This window comes from Diachasma alloeum, unplaced genomic scaffold, assembly GCF_001412515.2.
Source record: "Diachasma alloeum isolate Michigan unplaced genomic scaffold, Dall2.0 Dall_scaffold_00256, whole genome shotgun sequence".
NCBI classification, from domain to species: domain Eukaryota; kingdom Metazoa; phylum Arthropoda; class Insecta; order Hymenoptera; family Braconidae; genus Diachasma; species Diachasma alloeum.
In genome coordinates, this window is record NW_021680401.1 from 1,249,415 (window position 1) to 1,270,893 (window position 21,479).

General features: G+C 36.0%; 1 protein-coding gene across 2 annotated transcripts in view; it reads left to right on the forward strand.

The window, feature by feature from the left end:
* The first annotated feature begins 1,438 nt into the window (after positions 1-1,438).
* LOC107037619 (transcription factor Ken 2) overlaps positions 1,439-21,479 on the forward strand; it is a 57,194-nt gene continuing 37,153 nt past the window's right edge. For both annotated transcript variants that reach the window (XM_015256256.1, XM_015256257.1), the window contains exon 1: positions 1,439-3,344. The gene's annotated coding sequence lies outside the window, so the exon portion shown is untranslated. The remainder of the gene's footprint in view (positions 3,345-21,479) is intronic.

Below are 21,479 nucleotides of genomic sequence, written 5' to 3' on the forward strand. Positions count from 1 at the left end.
GGGGGGGGGGGGGCAGGAGGCGGGGAAAAGGGAATCCCTTGACCCTCGTCTATCCTCTCCCTCCCCCTTTCATCGTCTTCCGCTGTCTCTCTCACTCGCAGTTACAACTGAAAATCCCCGAGGGATTAACCCACACTTGTATCAGTTTTTCACAATTGCACAGTTGAGATCGTTTCCTCACAAATACAAGCCGCCCGATAGGTTAGTGCTTACTCTTTTGCCACCTCCACCTCTTTTCCCACTGCCTCAACTCACCAACTACAACTATACCCCATCTCCCTTTAACACTTTAAATCTGCCTCACTCGCACTTCAACTGTTGTAGATCCAGCACACAAATACATCTAACGTTTGAATATCCATGCATGTAGTTGTATTGCCTGGGGTACCCTAAGAGACAAAACTAAGCGAGAGGGATAGTGTGTTGTGAGTGAGGCGAGTGGAGGTCCTCACCCGGCCCGTTTGCGCAAAACTCTAACCGAACGTGCTTTGGCTCAGTGAGAGACACACCACGGAGACCGGAAGAGACCCAATACCGGACACAATCTTATTCGTCAACTATTTAAATTTATTTATCGACAGTCGTCCATTGTAATCGGTCAATTCATCACTCGTCGAACGGCTCCGTGGACAAACGTGAACATTAATCTTGAGTTTAAAAATTCACAATCCACCAACAATCAAGTGTCAATTTGTTCCCTTTCAACACCAGTGTGACTGAACAAATTCATCGGCATCGGTGTGACACCAATTGGATTAAATCTTGTCCCAGTGTTTCAAATAATTGCCGGGTTATCTTCACGCAGTGCGCTTGCGCGGTGGCGACGACGCATGCGCAATTGCTAGAAAGCAGAAACAAACGCCGATGAATTAGAAAGCGAAAGTGAAGGCGCCCTTAATCCCCGAAAAAAATTTCGTCTAATCCCCTGAATGGAGAATTAACGAGTGACAATTGAGTGATATTCTAAACCACCTAATTCCGGGAAGAATTCACCCAATGAAATTAAGTACTAATCGGATAATACTTGTTGAGGAAAAAGGGGGTGGGGTGTGTGTGATTCATAATTCCTCCCTCGGTTAGTGTCAAAGTGTTGGCAGTCACCTGGAGATTTAAACAATTTTCATACCTGAGGTGGTTACAAATGGTGGCAGGGTACCAAGTGTTGGTTCAGTTAGTCTCTTGTGCTCATTCGCTTCGGGGGAAGAGAAGTGCCACGGTAACCGTGGCGCGGTGTTAACTTCAGTTAGCTCTCCTTCTTGGCCTGCGCGCTTGTTTTACTGTTGTGTAAGAGCTGAAAGTAAAAGTTGAAACCACTGACTTACGGCTGAGAGAGAGAACACAACGGCGGGCCGCGTGAGCGCGTTAAAATTCAATTCAACTGCAACAGCGACAATACCGAGGAGAAAATCACCGAATAAACAGAGGAAAAACCTGCGAAAATCGTCAACAGGGGGGGGGGAAGTAATTTTAATCAGCGTCATTCATCCGCGGGAGAGGTGATGTGTCAAAGTCTCGGTGTCCTTGAGAGTGGATAAAATAGAAAGAAAGCATTTGACGTTTGAAAAATAAGAGGAGGTGGAATGCTCGTTGATGATCCGCATTGCGTAACCGGAACGTAACTCGAGAGCCAACGCACAACGCGAGAAAGAAAGATAGCATTGCGCGACGTGTCGAGGACGAGGACGCTTTAACAAAACAAAAAGGAGAATAAAAAAAAACGAGGCAGGCTCTTGGCCAGCGGTGGGGGGGAAAAATAAGAGAGGAAAATAGAGAACTGTTTGATAAGCTACAATAGTGGTTCAGTGCAGTGGAGACCAAGAGGTTGTTGTGCACTTTGTGGGGCTTCGATGAATGCCTCCAGGAATCAATCTATTCCGGGAAACTGAAGTGGGAGAAATTGCAAGGGGATTCATGATTTTATTCTGATAACTATTAACTCGTTGTCAATTGGAGGTAAAATGGGCAGTATGGATACGGCAGTGAGCCCAGTGGTGGAACAGTGTCACGTGTATTCACGTGTACTGAAGAGGTAATAGTGATATCATCGACGGAAGTGAATTGAAGTTTGAGTACCGGAAGTCCTGCTGGGTCCTCCTCGATCTGAATAGTGGCTGTTCAACGTTTGTCAATAAAACGTGGGGTTTTTTGTCATTGGTATTATACCAAGACTGACTTTTACTTCGAGTGTAACTGAGACAGAGAGGAGAGTTTCGTAAAAGGGATTACAAAATCGACAGTGGCAAGAAGTGAGAAACTACGAGATTGAAAGAGAAGGAGAGTGAGGTAAAAAGAGAACGGGAGAGTTGTGTGTGTGGAAGGAAAAGAGAAAGAATTGGTCGTGGGGAAGCCAATGTGGGGAAAGTGAAGTTGCGGCAGCGTTGATGTGTGACTTGAGGAGACGGTGAAATTTTTTTTTTACATGTGAAGAAATAAAAAAAAATTAAGCCATCATCGGAAATTCTCGAGTTCGAGGGGATAAACGGGCTGTTGTGGGAGATTAAAAGCTGGTGAAAAAGGTTAGCGAGTGAATGAGGCAAAAAAGCAAACGTGTTGGGATTTTTCTTTTTATATTAAATAAAAAAGTCCACGCGAAAGGATAAGAGAAAGGAATAGGAGAGACTTGGAGTGTTGAGTCCTTGAGAGTACCCAACGGGTAAAAGTGCTAGAGCCAACACAGCCGGCTGACCCTGGGGAAGCCAGGACCGGAGAGAGAAGAAGGAGGGAACACCAATACCGTCACACCAGCGTTGTCAGTTGGTGTGAGAAGAGCCCGAGGAAATCAAATAGAAGGAAAATATCAACAGTTTTTTTTTAACTCCATCATCTCTTGAGGATTATTTCCACGGTTATGGATGTGCTCGTTCATCAGTGTTATTTAAACTTGCCAGTGTGAATCGTCCCGGAAGGGACAACAGAGAACCGGAAGTGAGGGTGAAAGTGTCAAAAAAAGTGTTGATTTTGTTTTCAATGATTTTTTTTTCTCCACTGCTGGGGAAAGGATAAATTTGGAGGAAGTGGTTAAATTCACTTGTGTGATCTCGATTAAGTGATAGTTGGGGTAATTAATTCAATTTGTTGGCCAAGGATAAATAGATGGGATAAATTAAACGGCTAAATACATTTCCAATGTACCTCACGTGTTGGCATTATCTCGCGATCTCGGAAGTAAAGAGAGAAATTAGTGTCAATGGATATTCTACGTAACGTGAAAATGTTGTGGGACTCCTCGAGAGAGTCTTGAGGGATTTGGATTTCATCGTTTTTTTTTAACGAGTTGTTTTGGTTGATTGACCAGAGTGGATAATTACCTGTTACGTGGACATTAACGGAGGATTTCAATCAAGGTGAGTGTCAAGATGTTATCCTGCTGTTTTATTCGTGAATTATAGGCTCCAGTCATTCATTGGATGTACTGATTGAACTGGAGATTGGTCCGCACAAATGATTTCATAATTTATTGGCCAATCAATTGAGTAATTTTTATCTTCAATTCGTGACGCTAATTTTTTTTGTTCATTGTCTCTCTCTTTCTCTCACTCGGCAATTATTGGAAACTGAACAAATGTCTCGGTGGCCTTCGAAATAGCAGAAATAGGCCAAGAATTCTTTTCTCAATGAATCAAACAAGGAGATTGCGTGCATTAGTGCACAGACCTAACAAGTTTGACGCAAAGCTCGCGAGATTACATGGGTGATATTTACAATCTCGCGAGTATCGACATAACATTACATACATAGTGTAAATAATACACACACATTGATAATGGGGGGAGTGAAAGTTCCTCTGGTGACAAAACACTTTATCGGTTTATTCTTTGCATGAGAATTACTTGATATATCGGTGACGAAAACGATAATTGGTGAATTTTTTTTGCCTTCGTGGTTATTGTCGGGAAATTTGAATGGATCTATTGTGTTTTAGTCGGGAAAATGTCAGTGCGAGGCGCTGGCCACTCCTCCATCGGATGGATCAGTGATTTCCAGAATGGGATGCTTTCTTGTGATTTTTTGAATGATTCCTGTGATTTCTAGTAGATTTTGATGATTTCTTGATTTCCAGATTTCAAAACATCATCAGAATCAACTAGAAGCTCAAATACAAAATCTGGATTTAACTTTCATCGATGATTTATAATTATTTATGAAATCTCCTGATTTCTTCGTGATTTCTACTGATTCCCGAGGATTTTTATAAGTTTTTTATAAGAAATTAATATTGAAAATGGAACTCGCTTGATTTGCAATGATTTCTGGTGATTTCTTCCTTGATTTCTAATCGAGTGATCCAGTGATTTCCTAATTTCCACCAGTCCCTCGTGTCAGTGTTTCATGGGAAAAAAATGAATTTTGTGGAAAAGAGGATTACATTAGATAAAAGAAGAAGGTCGCCGAATAAATTTTTGTAAATCATCCCACTCTGAAGATATTTACAAAGTAATAAAAGCGGAAAATTGGGAATTGCACCTGTAAAATTATTTTGCGAACATCTTAAGAATGGAGAGGTTTACGGGGATTGATCACAAGACCTTTTTGTTACCGCTGATTTCCTTTATGAAAGAAAGGTACTGACAAATTTTTTTGAATGTCTTCACTCGGAAGATATTAGCAAATAATTGAATTGCATTACTGATGTCGATTGAATTATGAATCTCTTGGAAATAACGACACTGATGGAAATTTATCAAGGAAACTTTTCTTGTAGTCCTTGAAATTCCCCCCTAAAACGTCTCTGAAGCAATTTCTATGAACCGCTTTGATCCAAAACTATTTAAAAAATAATTATTTCAAGTTTTTCATCCTTGGCAAACTTAAGAAATTCTTTGGTTATTATGCGAATACCGTGAAATTAAAGATATTAAGGGTATCTTTTTTTATCGCTATTTTACATCGCTTCGACCCGGTTAGGGTATACTGCAATGATGATCAAGACTAATGGTTAAATCGCACCATTCTACCCGGCCGGGACTTGAACTCGGAACCTTTCGCATGTGAGGCAACGAACTTACCCACTGCGCCAAGCCACCGGGCTATTAACGGTATCTAAGTCCTTGGGCCATTTTTTCGCCGGTGAAAAGCTTTTCTAGTTTTGTAGTCGAACATCAGAGCTCTCATTTGACCCCAAGTTTTCGGTCATTTTACAACCATTTTATTACTTAAACTGTGTAAGTCTGCATTTGAATCTCGATACTGAACCATTAAAAAACATTTTGAAAAATTGAGAAAGAATTAGAAGGTTTACTTTGGAGAAGTGGATTACTGATGAAATAATTAAAAAACTGAAAATTTTGAAAATTCCAAGCATTTTCTATAAATAATCTATAAATAATCAATTTTCCACCGTAAAAATCATTTGTTCGGAATCATAACAAATTTATTCATATTCAAAATTTTCGCAGAAATCTATTTCATGTCTAAACAGTAAGTTTTCCAAAAGTTTAAACAATTCCGATCATTTATTTTAAACAACGATTGTTTGAAAAAATAATAATTCTCTGCAAAATGGAATTTGAATGCCGCTGAATATTCATGATTTTTTTCAAATTTTTCTCGCGTAATTTAATTGACAAATTTTATGATTGAAAATGGTAGAATCTATAGTGTAATTCAAAAATTGCAATTTCTGAAAATTCCGAATTTAATAAATAATTTATAAATAATCAATTTTTCACTATAAAAACCAATTGTTTGGAATTGCAACAAATTTATTCATCCTGGGAATTTTACCAGAAATCGATGTTATGCCTAAAAAAATAAGTCTTTCGAAAAGTTAAACAATTTCAATTATTTATTTATAGATAACGAATAGTTGAAAAAATGCTGTGCGAAATGTAATTTTAATGACACTGAATATTCATGATTTGTTTCTTTTTGTTTCTCGTAATTTGAATGGCAAATTTGATAATTGAAAATGGTTGAATCTATAGTGTAATTAAAACATTGCAATTTATGAAAATTATGAGCATTTTCTTCAAGTACTTTGTAAACAATAAATTTTCCACCATAAAAATCATTTATTCGGGATCGTAACAAATTTATTCATATTTAGAATTTTACCAGAAGTTGATTTCATGCTTAAAAAATAAATTTTCCGAAAGTTTAAACAATTTCAATTTTTCATTTACAAACAACGAATGTTGAAAAAAATCATAATTCTGTGCAAAATTTAATTCGAATGACGCTGAATATTCATGATTTCTTTTAATTTTTTCTCACGCAATTTAAATGGCAAATACTGTAAAAGATACTTACATATCCTTAATGAACATTTTTCAAAACTTTCCTCTGATGAATTTCAAGCAATACAAAAAAGATCTGACAAATCATCGCACACCTCTCCATTCCCGAGAAATTTCCAGAATCGTTACATCCAAGCTTCCAGAATTTTCAACTCATCCTCGATTCATTCTCAACGTTTCTATTCCATTTTTTTTAATGAACGTAAATCAGACGCGCATGTATTGGCTGAAGGAAAAGTGCGACTCTCGCCGTCAAGGTCGTTAAGATCGGGAAGCGTGAGTGTTTGTCTCAAGCATTCACCCGTCTATTATAACTCTACGGGAATTTCTCACTCCCCCAATAGTCCCAACGATTTATCATCCTCGTCTGCGTGCCACAAGTGTCGTCACCCCTTTTTCTCCCCCTTCGTCTCACAACTTTTTACACCCGAAAAATACGACTCAATGGAGCTGGTCGCATTAATGAATCGTCCAAATAAAACTATTTCTGTTTGGTATTCTTTTATTTTTACCACTCCTCGCGTCAGTTATTCCATGATAAACGTAATACGCGTGTTGGGGTATCTGTACAACTCTTCACTGGGGGGGTATCAGAGCGAGGAGAATACTTTTTGGTATTAGGGTGTCACGGATTAGGAACAGCGGAGACTCAGGCTGTATTTACACGTGTCACAACTTTGCGTAAGCCGATCATCAACGTTTTTTACAGTGCTTCACTGTTCAAATCTTTTATTAGTATTTTCAGTCGTTGGAGAAAACTCCTTCCACTTTTCTTCATTATGAGGTTTATTACGAAAGCTCCCAACGAAGAGAATTGACCTAAAATTTGATTTTCTTCAGGAAAAATATACGTTCTCTTGAAAAGATCCTTTGTCGTGTCGAATCAATTTACTTATAGACGAAAAAGAAAGTTTCCACCAAAACATGATAATTTTCGTAGCAGTAATTGTTCTCGTCCGACATTTATATGTCTTTCGGGTAAATACATCCGTTCTACATAAAATTATATGAGACTCCGTTTTTATCAAGTGAATAGTATATCTTCGTCCAATAAACACTTATAATTTCCATCGAACAAATGACAATTTCAAGAGGAAGCTAGAATTTTCAATGCCAACAGTTCGATTTCGTCTAGGGATATTTCTCATGATCACGACAAAAATTTAATTTTTGTGAAAAATCGTAAATTTTTTTCCATCAAGTGGGTTAATTTCCCTCAAGTAAATCGGTTCCATTCCATCAAATATTCTCACGTGAATTATATAGTTTTTTGCCAGAGCTAATTTTTTCTCTCAGTGTAAAGACAATCATTTCAAAAAAATTGAGAATTTTTATGGAAAATGTTCTCAAAATAAGTGAAAATTCGATTCATTTTTAGGATTTTATGCTCGCTAGGAACTGTTCATAATTTTTTTAATCCCTCATTTTTTTTCACACAAAAAAAATCCACATACAAATTTTTGTCTATGGATTCCGAGATATTCGGCTTAAACAAAAAGTTTTCGTCAATCTTCTGAAATAAATGTTCTTCGCCTCAAAAACATTTAAAAAAAATTCACACATCAATTGTCAATCGAAAATAGAATAGACCAATTGCTGAAAAGTGATCGGCATTTACATTATTTTCACGATTTCATCACAGTTCTCAGTTGAATAAACACGAAAATTCCACCTCAACTTTGTCTCTACAATAAACGAGGAAAACTGAAGCTTTCTGACAAAAAAAAAACCTCGAGATTGCGTAAACATCTCCCCCCCTGGAATGAAGAAATTATTCCCAAGGTTAATTGAGCAACCGCTATCGCACACCTGTCCCTGTCACCCACCTGAAACTAGCATCCTAGGTGTCACCTCTGGGTCACGAGTACAATCGACCAGCAATTGCATCGTCTACCGTCTGACTTACTAATTAAACAAATACAAGTACCTACGGCATAAATCGGTGTCGTGACTCTAGGGCGACAGAAGAGACTAATTAACACGATTGTGAGCACTCACTCGATACGTGTGAATGAGAGACATTGGAATATATTCATTGATCATTCCAGGTTGATCCGTTAAGCACGTGAGCAAAGTAAATTTGAATAGTCCTCGCATTGAGTGGAAATTAATAGTTGTTTTTTTTCGAAAACTTCGATTTCATGAGACAAACTGAATGTCCAGTAATTATACTTTTCATCTAAACTTCTTAAGGAGCTTCCGCAGTAAGTATATGGGAGTAGAAGGAAATGGATTGCAGAGCTGAAATTTTGAGAATATATTCTGTGAGTGGTTAGAAATATCCTCCCAAAGTCCCAACACGCTGAACCATGTATAGTGGGTACTTCCTAACATTTCGGTTCCCTAACATTTCAGTCGGAGAAGTTGACTTCCCCCACCGTCGACAACGTAAATGTGCTTGGATAAATCTGTGTGTCCCTCTGCGCGACGGGACTGCGCAGTAAAATTTCTCTCGGCGTGTGAGAGTGAAACACAGATTCATTCTCTCTGTTTATCTCTTTCCTAGCTCCGCCTCCAACGGAAGAGTAAGGGCTTCCCGAACATTTAATTCCTCTAATTCTGGCCCCAGAAATTGAAATGTTAGGCAGTAACTACTGTAGATTATTGCGGAGAAAATATGAAAAATGTGTCATCAACACAGAGTTATGGCACCACTTTTTTATAAATCACACAAAAATAATCGACAATGGAATAAAAATCCAGCCACTTCAGGAATAGAACCGTACATATTTCAGGAACATATCCCCACACTTTCATTAACCATCACCACAGGGATTATTTCAGTAGCGAAGTGGTAAAAGGAGATAAGTCAATTTTGACTATTGACCAGTTTCTAATCAATATCTCGGAATCTAAGGGAGATATCGTAATTTTCGTAATTACAGTCATTGTAGCACTCAATCGGCTCCATAAGAAAGGTTATAACAAAAATTTCGCCATCTCCCTTAGATTCCGAGATATTGATTGAAAACTGGTCAATAGTCAAAATTGACTTATCTCCTTTTATCACCTCGCCACTGATTTGTAATTATTGAAAATGTATGGCCTAGTTCGGGATTTTAGTTACTTTAGAGGAAGCTGATGGCGGAACATGGCAATGTTGAGAGAGGCTAGAGTGCGCGCGGCGGTGGCCACCGTGTGAACTCCGCCAAGCCATATACTATAGATTCTACAGTATAGTATAGGATTTTATCGGGACACAAGAATACCAACTGCGTTGAACAAAAATGCGTGGTGTCAAATGACATTGTCAGTCATCTTGGTTGACATTTTCCCCACTCCATAGCCCCAAAACTTACTGCGGAAGTCCCTTAACTCACGGGAGAATAAAGCATGTTTTAAATGTGGCAAAATTCTACATTCAGTTAATATATTAGACCATTAGCTCCCATGTTTTTGGGTCATCCCATATACCTTCATGGCACCCAATTATCACGAATTCTCTCCAATATTTAAATTTACGCAAATGAACTCAGCAAAGAGCAAAAAAACAATATATTAAAACAATTATGAAAAATCATTTTAATTGTTTCCTACGATAATCGCGTGGATTCCCACGTACGTCTGATAACGAGAGGAGTGAAAGAGAACAAGAATTGGAAGAAGAAAAAGGAATGGAGCGAAGGGGTGAAGAAGGAGGACGATGTGGGAAAAGAGGAAGCTAATCAGTAGCGGAGGTACGCTCCGGCGAATCCCAAGGCCTTGAGAAGGAGTCAGACTGGCGTCGTTGTGTGCTGTTGTGGTGTCTTTCGTACCTCTTTAATTACAGCTTCGTTTTATACCGCAGTCGCCACGCGTTTTCACGTGTATAAGCGTCTGAAGCGTCTCCTCATCGCCCCTGAGGATGAGAGAGATAGATGAACGGGAGTGAGATGGACACTTGGGGGCTTTAATAAGCGCTCCCATCACTTCACCCAGAGCTCTATGTAACGAGTGATGTGCTTTTTGATGATACATAAGAGATATTAAACTTTGTTCCCATTTTTTACATTAAAGAATGATGTAAAAAATGGCTCATTCATTAGGGATGCGCTTAATTCTTATCGCTCATGGTAATCTCGCCGACCGAATTGATTTATCAAGAGTTTATTCACGCGGGAATCAAGTTTTTACGTCGTTAATTTCATGTTTATATCAGAAAACGTGAATTGTTATGTGTTAATTAAATTAAGATATGGAAATAGTCACGATTAAAATGCGATTAGGGGAGATTGGAGGGGGATAATCGAAGGGTGGGAGTATGACTGAACAGTCAGGGGAGGGTGCTGACTCTTATTTCGTTTATTTAATCCTCGGAAGATTCAGATTGGAGTTTTACATCCTCAATCCATCCTTTTGCTTCCGAATGGAGGCTTTGCAATCGTTGATTTTGACGATCTTCTAATTTTGCATGGAAATGACGTAGAATGTCATGAAACGTGAAGATATGATGTTTTTAGAAAATGTGTGGATGTATGTCCGGATGTGTGTGCGAATTTTTCGAAAATTTTTTATAAATCTTCACGGAAAAAGGACAAAATCTGTAGCTGAAAATCTGAAATTTTGTCTCATAATTCACTACTAGAAAATTACTCTTGAAATTTCAAGTGAAGACGCTTGAAAGTTTTAACAACGACAAAGTTACATGAAATTTCTATAGAATTCTTCATTGACGAATCAGTTAATTTCTTCAATATTCATGTAGTTCTCGATTTTCAGGTCCATACGGCACTGAAAAACCTTGAAATTTTTTAAAATTCAGGCAATAACTTCTCTGAATTTTCAATCTACTGAAAATTGAATTGTATGCGATGTTCAGTTTTCACGAAGTTTGGAAGTTCAAGCTTTCATTGACAAACCAATGATCGTTAACATGAAAAACCCAGTTATCTTGAATTTTCAAGATGAATGAGACATTTAGTGAACGTTTTCATTTGAAATTGAATTCAATCTCACAACATTGAAAATTCAAATGACGCTGTTACTGAAATTTCAATAAATTTCCAACAGTGTTGGTATTACTTTGGAGCTGTTCTGGGCGCAATTTCAGTTCAATTGGTCAAGTATTTTCCGAGATACCGCAATTTCTCAAAAATCTTTTATCCTCAATATCTCGAAAATTACGTGACTGAATTTAATTTTTTTGACGTCAAAATATTCCTTGTTATATTATCTATCAAATCAAATCACAATATTGCTCTGTAACTAGGGACAGTTTGGTAATGATCGAAATTTTTAATTTTCATCAGAAAATCGTTCTGTGCACGATAACTCCTGAAAAAATTTAGATACGTTATTGAAATTTGGTGAAAATGTAGCTCTTATGATGTTACAGGATGCGATTATGGGTAGGAGAAATCGGACAAATGGTGTAGAAAATATTAAACTTTTTGTGAAAAACTGTTTTGTTGAATATCTCCCAAACTACTGATCCGATTAATTTTTTTTTCTTCTTCAAAATACTCGTCTTCTCCCTATCAAGATCAATCAAAATATGAATACCTGTGCATACAAAGTTTTCGAAATATTCACCATATTCTAATTTTTCAATTGAGAGTTGATGTGGCTTTTCGTAATCCGCGTAAAACTTCGAATAAACATCTGAGATTCTGGCTGCTAATTAGTGTTACTGAGTTACATTTGTGTACAAAAATGTGTAGCGATCGATTCAATACATCCTGGTATAGAGCAGTTCATCCAGAATTTTTTTTTTAATCAAGCATCGTCATTTTATCGATTATTTTCGCCTCTGGGGGCCTATTATCAACTTGTTTTTTCTATCTTCCGGAGTAGCGGGGCACATATTGAGTTTGGATGGAAATGATATCAGTTTCCTGAATTAATTTATCATGCATCAGATTGAGCGATTTATTTATTTGATTTTTCCTTTATTATTCAAATTATACCCTTTAAGTTTTTCGTGTCACCAAGTAGTTGAGCAAATGCATTGAGTGGCATCTGGGTCACAGTTGCCCTCGACGTTCAACGTCCTGTCTCTCCCCATGCCAATTAGTACGACAGGAATGACCCATAGGGACTCTCTCTCTCTCTCCCTCTAGTGTCTCCCCTCTTTTTTCTTCTTTCGTTTAAATATTTCAGCCACGCGAGCCGTGCGCGTGTCACTCCGGGGCCACACTGGGACGAAGTGACAAGGGGAAAGATGCGAAGAAAATTGTACACGGATTTAACCCCCCAGGTATAACACCCAAGCCCCAAGGTGCCTCAAGTAATTTACCTGTTGCTACAGTTATTCATTCTTTTCTACCCTTCGGTGCGGCTAATATTCCGTTTCTCGTAACCCTTGGGTAATTGAATCCTCGGTACCTCATGCTGTTTATCTTTACCTGAGGATCGAGAGGGTTAGGGATTATCATTTAAGTGAAATTTTATTATTCACTCGGCGGCTCAGGCGAGTCCTTTCTCCTTTCCCCTTGGTTTTCCAGATTTTCGGATTAGAGAGGATTATATAGTTCTATTTTGTCTTGTTTCCTTCGAGGAATAATAAATTTAAATGTTGAATTATTGGTCAATAATTCAACATTTGAATTTATTATTCTTCCTAGTAATTCTCGTAATCCTATTAATCCTAGTAATTCACAGTATTCTTCTCATGTCCACTGTAGAAAATTACTCCTGAAATTTCGAGTGAAGAATCCTTACATTTTTAACAGGGACTGATTCACAGTTAATTTTTATTTTGTTGTTCCTGGGAAATTAGTTAGTTTCCGGAACATTTCATTGAATAATATTTTTTAGGTCCATAAGATAATGAAAATTATTAAAAATTATAGAAATTTAGGCAATGATTCTTCCTCCAAAATCTTTCTTCAAAATTAAATTTTATAATTTTTTTTAAGAGTTTCAAAATGTTGTCTCACGGTTCAATAACGAGATTCAAATTCAAACTTTCCAAGTTTGAATGGAAAAATCTTTGTAAAATGTCCGGAAATGTAGGGTCAAATGAGGCTTCAACTACAAGAGTATAAAAGCAGTTCACTGGAGAGAAAACAGCTAAAGGACTTGCATATCCTCAAGGATATCTTACAGTTTGGTATAGGCCACCCTATAGATTCAACCATTTTCAATCATCAAATTTGTCAATTAAAATGCGTGAGAAAAGTTTGAAAAAAATCATGAATATTCAGCGTCATTAAAATCACATTTTGCACAGAATAATTATTTTTTTAAACATTCGCTATTTACAAATAAATAATTCAAAATGTTCAAACTTTTAAGCATCAAATCGATTTCTGGGAAAATTCCGATTATGAATCAATTTGTTACGATTCCAACGAAATGATTTTTATGATGGAAAATTATTTTTTTCTGAATTATTTATAAAAAATAATCGTAATTTAGAAAAATTGCAATTTTTAAATTATTTCATCAATCTTCCTCCAAAAGTCGACTTTATAATTTTTTTGAGATTTTCAAATTCGGACTTGCAAAGTTTAAATAATAAAATTATTGTAAAACGTCCGGAAACTTGGGGTCAAAAGGGCTCAAATGAAAGCTTCTGATGTTGAACTACAAAAATATAAAAACAGTTCACTGGCGAAAAAATAACTGCAGTACTTGGATATCCTTAAGGATCTAACAGTTTGGTACAGTCCACACCATAAATTCAACCGTTTTCAATCATAAAATTTGTCCATTAAATTGCGTGAGAAAATTTTGAAAAAATCATAGGGGAAGGTAGGGCAAAATGGAACGGTTTGTGACCTTTTCCAAATTCAAATATTTTCATTTGTAAACAAAGACATCGGTAAATAGAGAAGATCATAAAACGTTCCATTTTGCTCCATCCTCCCCTAAACATTCAGCCTTATTCCAATTACATTTTGCACAGAATTATTATTTTTTTAAACATTCTTTGTTTATAAATGAATAGTTGAAATTGCTTAAACATTCGGAAACCTAATTTTTTTAGGCACGAAATGAATATGAATAAATTTATTATGATTCCGAACAAATGATTTTTGTGAAAATGGGAAAATTGATTGTTTATGAATTATTCATAGAAAATGCTCCTAATTTTTAAACATTGCAATTTTTCAATTATTTCATCATTATTCCTCCAAAAGTAAACTTTATAATCTTGTGACATTTTCAAATTTAGATCTGCAAAGTTTAAATAATAAAATCAGTCGACAATAAAATTGTCTCGATGACGATAATTGCTTTGAGGGAAAAATTCAAACAGATATTTTTCAATTTTTTTTCCATTACGATGTATTTCAAGATTTTATTCCACAGAATAGCTGACATATGAAACGAAAATGATCGGGCACGATAACATTTCATATTTAATCAACTCGTCAACGATCCATCGAAAATGAAACAATGATTAAAATGTTTGGCCGCACGAACAATTCCAGATACTTTTCCAGCAGAAAACTCCGGCGAACCCTTTCTACGTTTCCTTTCACTTTCATCTATCGCCTCTTACATTGAATTCTCTCGTCAGTGCACTGTACTAGCAAAAGTCGGTACCTATCCACCTGGCTGGATTTCTCTCCCCTCTTCTTTTCTCCTCTCTGTACCTCTTTCACCTTCTTTGTACTCAGAATGCCCGGTCACGGTAGTTGTAACGATGCCCTCCTCCATTCAAATCGCAATAAAATGCCTCCATAAGTACTCAGAAACAGAGGGATAAATTATGGCAGACCTTTGAGAAAGGGTTTAAAACCAAAAGGGAAAGTCTTGTACGATTCTTCGTCGAGTTATTTCACATATATCTTCGGTTTATTCTGTCTCAACTCGATGGTACTTGTTAAGCTGTCTTACGGTGCGTTTAGGCAACGCTGTAATTCTTCACTTCCTTTGGAAGCGATGAGAGGAAATTTTTCAGTAAATCCGGTTGCCTTTCCTTGCAAGTTTGTTTCTGAGAGATTACACAGCAACTGTTTTTTTTTGGGTGAAGTGTTGAGGTAAATTTCTCAAATATTTTCTGAGATATCCATATAGGTTTTTAATCTTTTTTCTATTATTTATTTGGGGTAATGATGATTCAATTAAGTGGCGACAACGATAAGGGCTCGCGAGAGTTGAATAATTATATCTCTCTTGGTCGTAATTATCACAAAATTGAATTTTAATTAAATTTGGAAAACAATTGAGCTAAATTTGTGGAAATGTTGATAAGGAATTGATGTGTGTTAATGGGTACTTTATTGGTGATTTGTGATGATCATGTTCAATGTTCAGGAGAAAAAATGCGAAATGTGGCCTCTCTTTCCTAAAAATTGCCGAATATTTTGAGTGATTTACACGGACACGGAGAGAAATATTCAGTAAAAATTGCGGAACAATTCACGTAATCCGCACCGGGGAATCGTTTTCCGGCAATTTTTGTAGGAATGGAAGAGAAGAAATCTGAAACGTTCCGTGAATTTTCAGGTTCATCACCGAACAAAGTACGAAATTGTCAAGTAATTTTTCCCGAAGAAGTCAAATCTTACAGAAACTTCCCGACTTATTATGCCCCCAAAATCAAAAATTCTTAAATGTTCAACGATTTTTATGAAGCTGGTGAGTTATTTCTACGTTCCGTTCCGTAAAATTTCTCAATTGTTGGGGAAAAATTACGGAACGACTTGTTGTCCCCACAGCGGTGAGTCATCAGGCGGGTGGTTAATTTTTACGGAACAAATCGTAGAATTTACGTGGCGATTCGTACAATTTCAATACTGCCTCATACTTTTATTGAGTTTTACTTCGCTCGTGGATTACTTTTTAAAACGTAATTTTTACGTTTTTTTCTGGTAATTTTTTTTTGAATTTTTCTCCGTGGAGAAAAACTTTTAGAAAAATTGTGGTGCTTCCAATAAATTTTCCACTGCTGAACGATAATTTTTCTGGTGCTACACAATAATTTTTCTGGTATAGCATGACAATTTTTTGGTGCTGCACAATAATTTTTTGGCAAATTTCTCTCAACGTACGATCTTTGGTAATAAAATTTTTTATTGACTACTGGAACTAATAACGATCCGTTCTAAAGCGGTTGAATAGTTTCTCAGATGCTTGAATTCACCCTACTCTTTTATTTTATTAGTAATTGCGGTGATAATCAGTCAAATTTAAAGCAAAAGTTCATACGTACATTTCCTACTTTCTAATAATTCACCGTTATTATTAACTTCAATTACATTTTCTAGAAAATTGACGATTTATAGATGTTTCAATCACCATTGTCTCCATAAATTTGAACGGAAGTTGAGTTGGATGGGTGAAAAAGTTTATTCGATATTTACATCCACGAATTATCCGACTTTTATTAATTTTCTTTGGATACTAGTTATTCAGTATTCAAACCTAAAAACCTAATAAAAAAATATATTATCTATTACACTGAGAGAAAAATTAGATCTGTCGAAAAATGATATGTTGCCCTGAAGAGATCTTTTGTTGCGTTTAATCAAATTACTTGTGGACGAAACACAAAGTTTCTACCAAAACATGATAATTTTCGTAGTAGTAATTGTTCTCCTGGGACATTTATGTCTTTCGGGTAAATACATTCGTTCAACACAGAATTATATGAGGCTCCGGTGTAATCAAGTAAATGTTATTGAGTAGTGTATATCTTTGTCCAATAAACCCTTATAATTTTCATGGAACAAATGATAATTTCAAGGGGAAACTACAATCTTCTTGCCGAAAACTGTGTTATTGGCAAAACTAAATAATTCTTTCCTCGCCAATGTATTCTTTCAATGGTATTAAACCTATACCAACTGGAAAAGTTAATTTTATCAAGAGAATTTTATTTGAACCAACAAATACTTTATCATTTGGATGTTAATTTTCAAATAAACATGATTTCATAGTGAATAGCAGTTATCACTTCTTGAGATACATTTGATTGGGAGAAATCGAACTCCTCTAGAATTGAAGTTCCTTTCATTTGTCGCAGTAATGAGAGTATTTGATTTCTTTCTAGTCAAAAATTTACTAACGCCAGAAATTCGGGGGTTTAATGAAAAATCTAAATTATTCTCATGACTAAATACGTTGTTACCTCAATCAACACGATCATCCCTTGTTCCAAGTAAATTATCGTTGAAGTGAGCATTCCGTATGTCGAATCAGGATGAATATTGTTAAGCGGAAAAAGCTTTGAAATTGAAGTAAAATGTCGTGGAGTTGAAAGAAGTTTATATTTTTTGACTAAAAAAAATCGCATTAGTTTACAATAACCGAATCACAGATTACGGCAATTCAATACAAACTTGGATATCAAAAATTTTGTTCAATGTGATGTGCGGAAACCTCAATTTAAACATCGGCTTCATTTGAGAAAAAAACATTCAATTCATTCCTCAATATAATCATCTCTTAGGTACGAATTTTTGATCAATTCACAAAAGTAGAAAATGTCGCGACTGGAGATTATATTAAGAGAAAAAAAAAGAATTTGCTCATTTTTGTGGTGAATACATGTAACTTGACGCCAAGGCCTGCTTTATTGAATTTAAGTAAATGTATCTCAAGAAGAAATAATTGATATTCACCGTAAGATCTTATTTATTTGAAATTGGTTCAAGTATATAATACTTGTTCCAGGGAAAAAACATCTCAATAAAACAAATTTTCTCTGTCAGTGTATGGAGGTCTCTCAAGATTAAATGATTATCGTACAATAGATTATATTTTTTCCTGCCAACATTTCGAATTCTTCTAGGAATATTTCTGATGATCACGACAAAAATTTAATTTTCATCACGCTGTGACGAAAAGTGAACTTTCCGGCATGCTCCGCGTGCCTAAAAGTCCAATTTCCGCCACATTGTGATGAAAAATATTGTTCGTAACTCGTGAAAAAATGTATTAAAACACTTTTTTGCACTCGTTACGAAATATACTATTTTGTGAACAATATTAAATTTCCTTCTATCAATTTGGTTAATTTCCCTCAAGTAAATCTGTTCCACTCGATCAAATATTCGCACGTGTAAAATATCAGTTTTCGGCAGAGCTAATTTTTTCTCTCAGTGCGTTCATTCCAAAGACAAATTAAGTGTAAAACTTAATTCCCGTCTTAGTGTCTGTATTTATGTTATTAACGGTTCGTAAACTCGATGGAGGAGTTCATAAACAAGGCAATTTATGAAAAAGTACTGTGACTAGTCATCAATTACAAAATAATCAGCCTTCATAATTTAACATCAATAAATAGTGTAGAAAATTCAACACCCGCCTTTGGCTGTATTTTTTTGTTATCGACATTGCTCTAATTTCCTGATTTGAAATGTTTATTGCTGTGCAATCTCCATACCTCTCCTACTCTGGCTTCCTACTTCACGGCTTCGTTCGTTATTTTTTTCTTAATTTACACCTTACAAAGCGATAAGCCATATCGGCGTTATTAATGGCCTTTCTCGAGTATTGTGATTCCTTCGAGTAATTCTTCTCTGCGTTATTTGAGTTTTTTTCTCCGCTTTTTAGAGACGATCATCTCGTGACCATGAAACGTACTATTATCTTTTTCACGGGCAAATTTCGTGTTTGATAAAAAAAAATAGTGTGACATGTTTTCGTGGATTTAGAGATTCTGATAACGAAGTTTTTAGTTCAATAACAAGTCTTCTAATCTCCGTTCTCTATTTTTCTATGAAATTAAAACTTGGTTTGAAGAGTAAGGGGATAAAACTCCAAGGAATCCACTATTAAAAATTTTCCACTGAAATTTTCAGTAAGAATCTTGGAAATTTCTGACAAGTAGCATTTCCATTAAAATTTCAAGCAATTTTGACTTTGAAAATTCATAATTTTATCGAAAAATCAGTGGGAATTGACATTTTTCGTTGAATTATTTCCGAAAAATTAATAAAACAATCTGGAATTGAGGGAGAGATTTCTCTGGATTTTCAGGGAATTCCTGCAAAATTTCTGGAATTTCAGCAATGTTAAAGAATTCCCTGAAAATTCACGGGAATTTGGCAGTGAATATTCATTTCCGCTTGAAAATGAATGTAAATTGTGGAATTTCTTTCGTTCTGCCGCTAAAAAAAGGGTCCTTACTTGAATTTTCAGAGAACCGTAAAATTTCATTGCCTTTTTCCTTTAAATCAAATTCCCGGTCTTTTTCCTGAAAATTCAGCTGAATTTTTTTAACAGTGTACTTCTGATGATACAATTTCTAATAAGACTGATCATAATCGTCATCGGACTGTTCATGAATTCCTATCAATTTCTACTTCTACATCCAATTTTCTAATTTCGTTCTAGTTTGTCAGAAAAAAATTGAGTTTTATGGACAATTTGGTAATAATGCTTACAAGAGTGAGCTTTACAAATTATTACAAAAAATTATTAGGAAATTTCAAGTTTTTGATAGAATTCAAGCAAATCTATAAGTATTTGCTTTCGAATGGAAGCTTTGTAAATTTTCTTATAAAGGATCAATTGAATTTTATGATTTTTTCCTAAATATAGACTTCAAAGGGTTTCGTGTGAAAAATGTAAATAATGACATTCATCTGGAATTCACACAGAATGTTTATAATTGTAATTGAATTATCTATGAATTTTCCGAAAACTTTTTCAGATTTCCTTTTCAAGTTATTGACGATTGAAGTCGCTCCTTATACATAGGCTCCTATGGAGATTTTTCTGTGTAGCACGAAACTGCGTTACCATCTGAGCTGATAATTTAGTTTCATAGTTTAAGGGGATACGTCGGGGAAATTTAAAAGCCTTGCGCGGGGCCTTGGGACCCATTGAAGAGTTTATGATATATAACGGAATATCGGAATAACTGGCGGAATATCGGAATATCGGAATAAATAAATAAATGGCGGACCCGGACCCGATCGATTTTGCCCCGTATAACCATGAAAAATTTCATCTTTTCCAGTTTTTTCCTTCAAAATGATCCTTGCACCGTATTTTTTATACGATTTTAGCTTTTTCAAAAATGTTGGTTACACTCCAAAGAATAAAATTAAGCATCCGTTTTACTTTATTTGCAATAGATCATGAATAAAGTGAAACTGATGCCTAACTTCATTCTTTGGAGTGTAACGAACATTTAAAAAAAAGGTAAAATCGTATGAAAACTACGGCGCAAGGAACATTCTGAAGGTAAAAACAGGAAAGAATGAAGTTTTTCGTGGGTATACGGGGCAAAATCGATCGGGCTCGCCATTTTCCCTAGTTATTCCCATATTCCGTCACATATCACAAACTGTTCAATGGATCTCAAGGCCCAGTGCCAGTCCCCTTAACGAAACTGTAAAGATACTTGGAATCGTGAGAACAAATTTCCCAATGCGAACAATTTTCATTTGAAAAATCCAATCGAAAAAAATTGCGCAACTCTCAAATCTGTCCATCAATAACTCAATTATCTCCGCTCATAAAAATGATTCAATCTGTCATAATTTCCGTTGTACCCATTCATTCTAATTCGATCAACCCCCTTCCCCCGAAAAAAAATCATAATTATACTAATTTATGAGCACACATTTCCGGCATGAAAACTGAAAGTAATTCACCTTGAAAACCAGTGACGCACGCTGTCTCTCCACTCAGTAGAAATGTGTGTGTTTATTTTTTTTCGTACAATCTCATAGACTCTATGACATAGAGCCAGTGATGAGAGGCCTCGCCCACACACACATGGCGGTAGCCCGGTTGCATCGCTTCCCGGTGTCCACATAGCCATAATCCACACATCTAGTATTATACTATGACGACCTCTTTTATTGTTACGAACTCCAAACGACGATCTCGCAATCGTCCGGCTCATGACACGCTAATCATCCACGGCGCCCGTTTTGTCGCGCGCACTGCACAGCGTTACGACCCAAATACCGAATTTCACGTTACGTATAGGAGTTGTTAGAATGGCAATAAACGTAGAGCGCCAAGCGGAGCGAGAAGAAAATATAATACATTTATATGTCTCTTATCATAATGGGATATCAGATTGAACTAAAAAGCAGACCATGCAGATCATCCGGTGATTTTGTACAATGCATCGCATCGTAATTATCATAATCCATCTTTTCTTTCGGTTGATTGTTTTGGCCTGAAAAAGGGACAAATGAAAACCATTTTCTGTTGAACAATTAATCGTAATCAAAATAGTGTCTCTATGCTATGGAATTTTCTGAGATTTTTTTTTCCAATTTTTAATCATTTTTGCTCATTAAAGTACACTCACATTAGGTTTTGTCAATCATTATTAACACAATCAATTTGAGGAAACTAGAGGACGAATGACAGCAATGCGCAGTCAAAATTCACCCCCCCCCC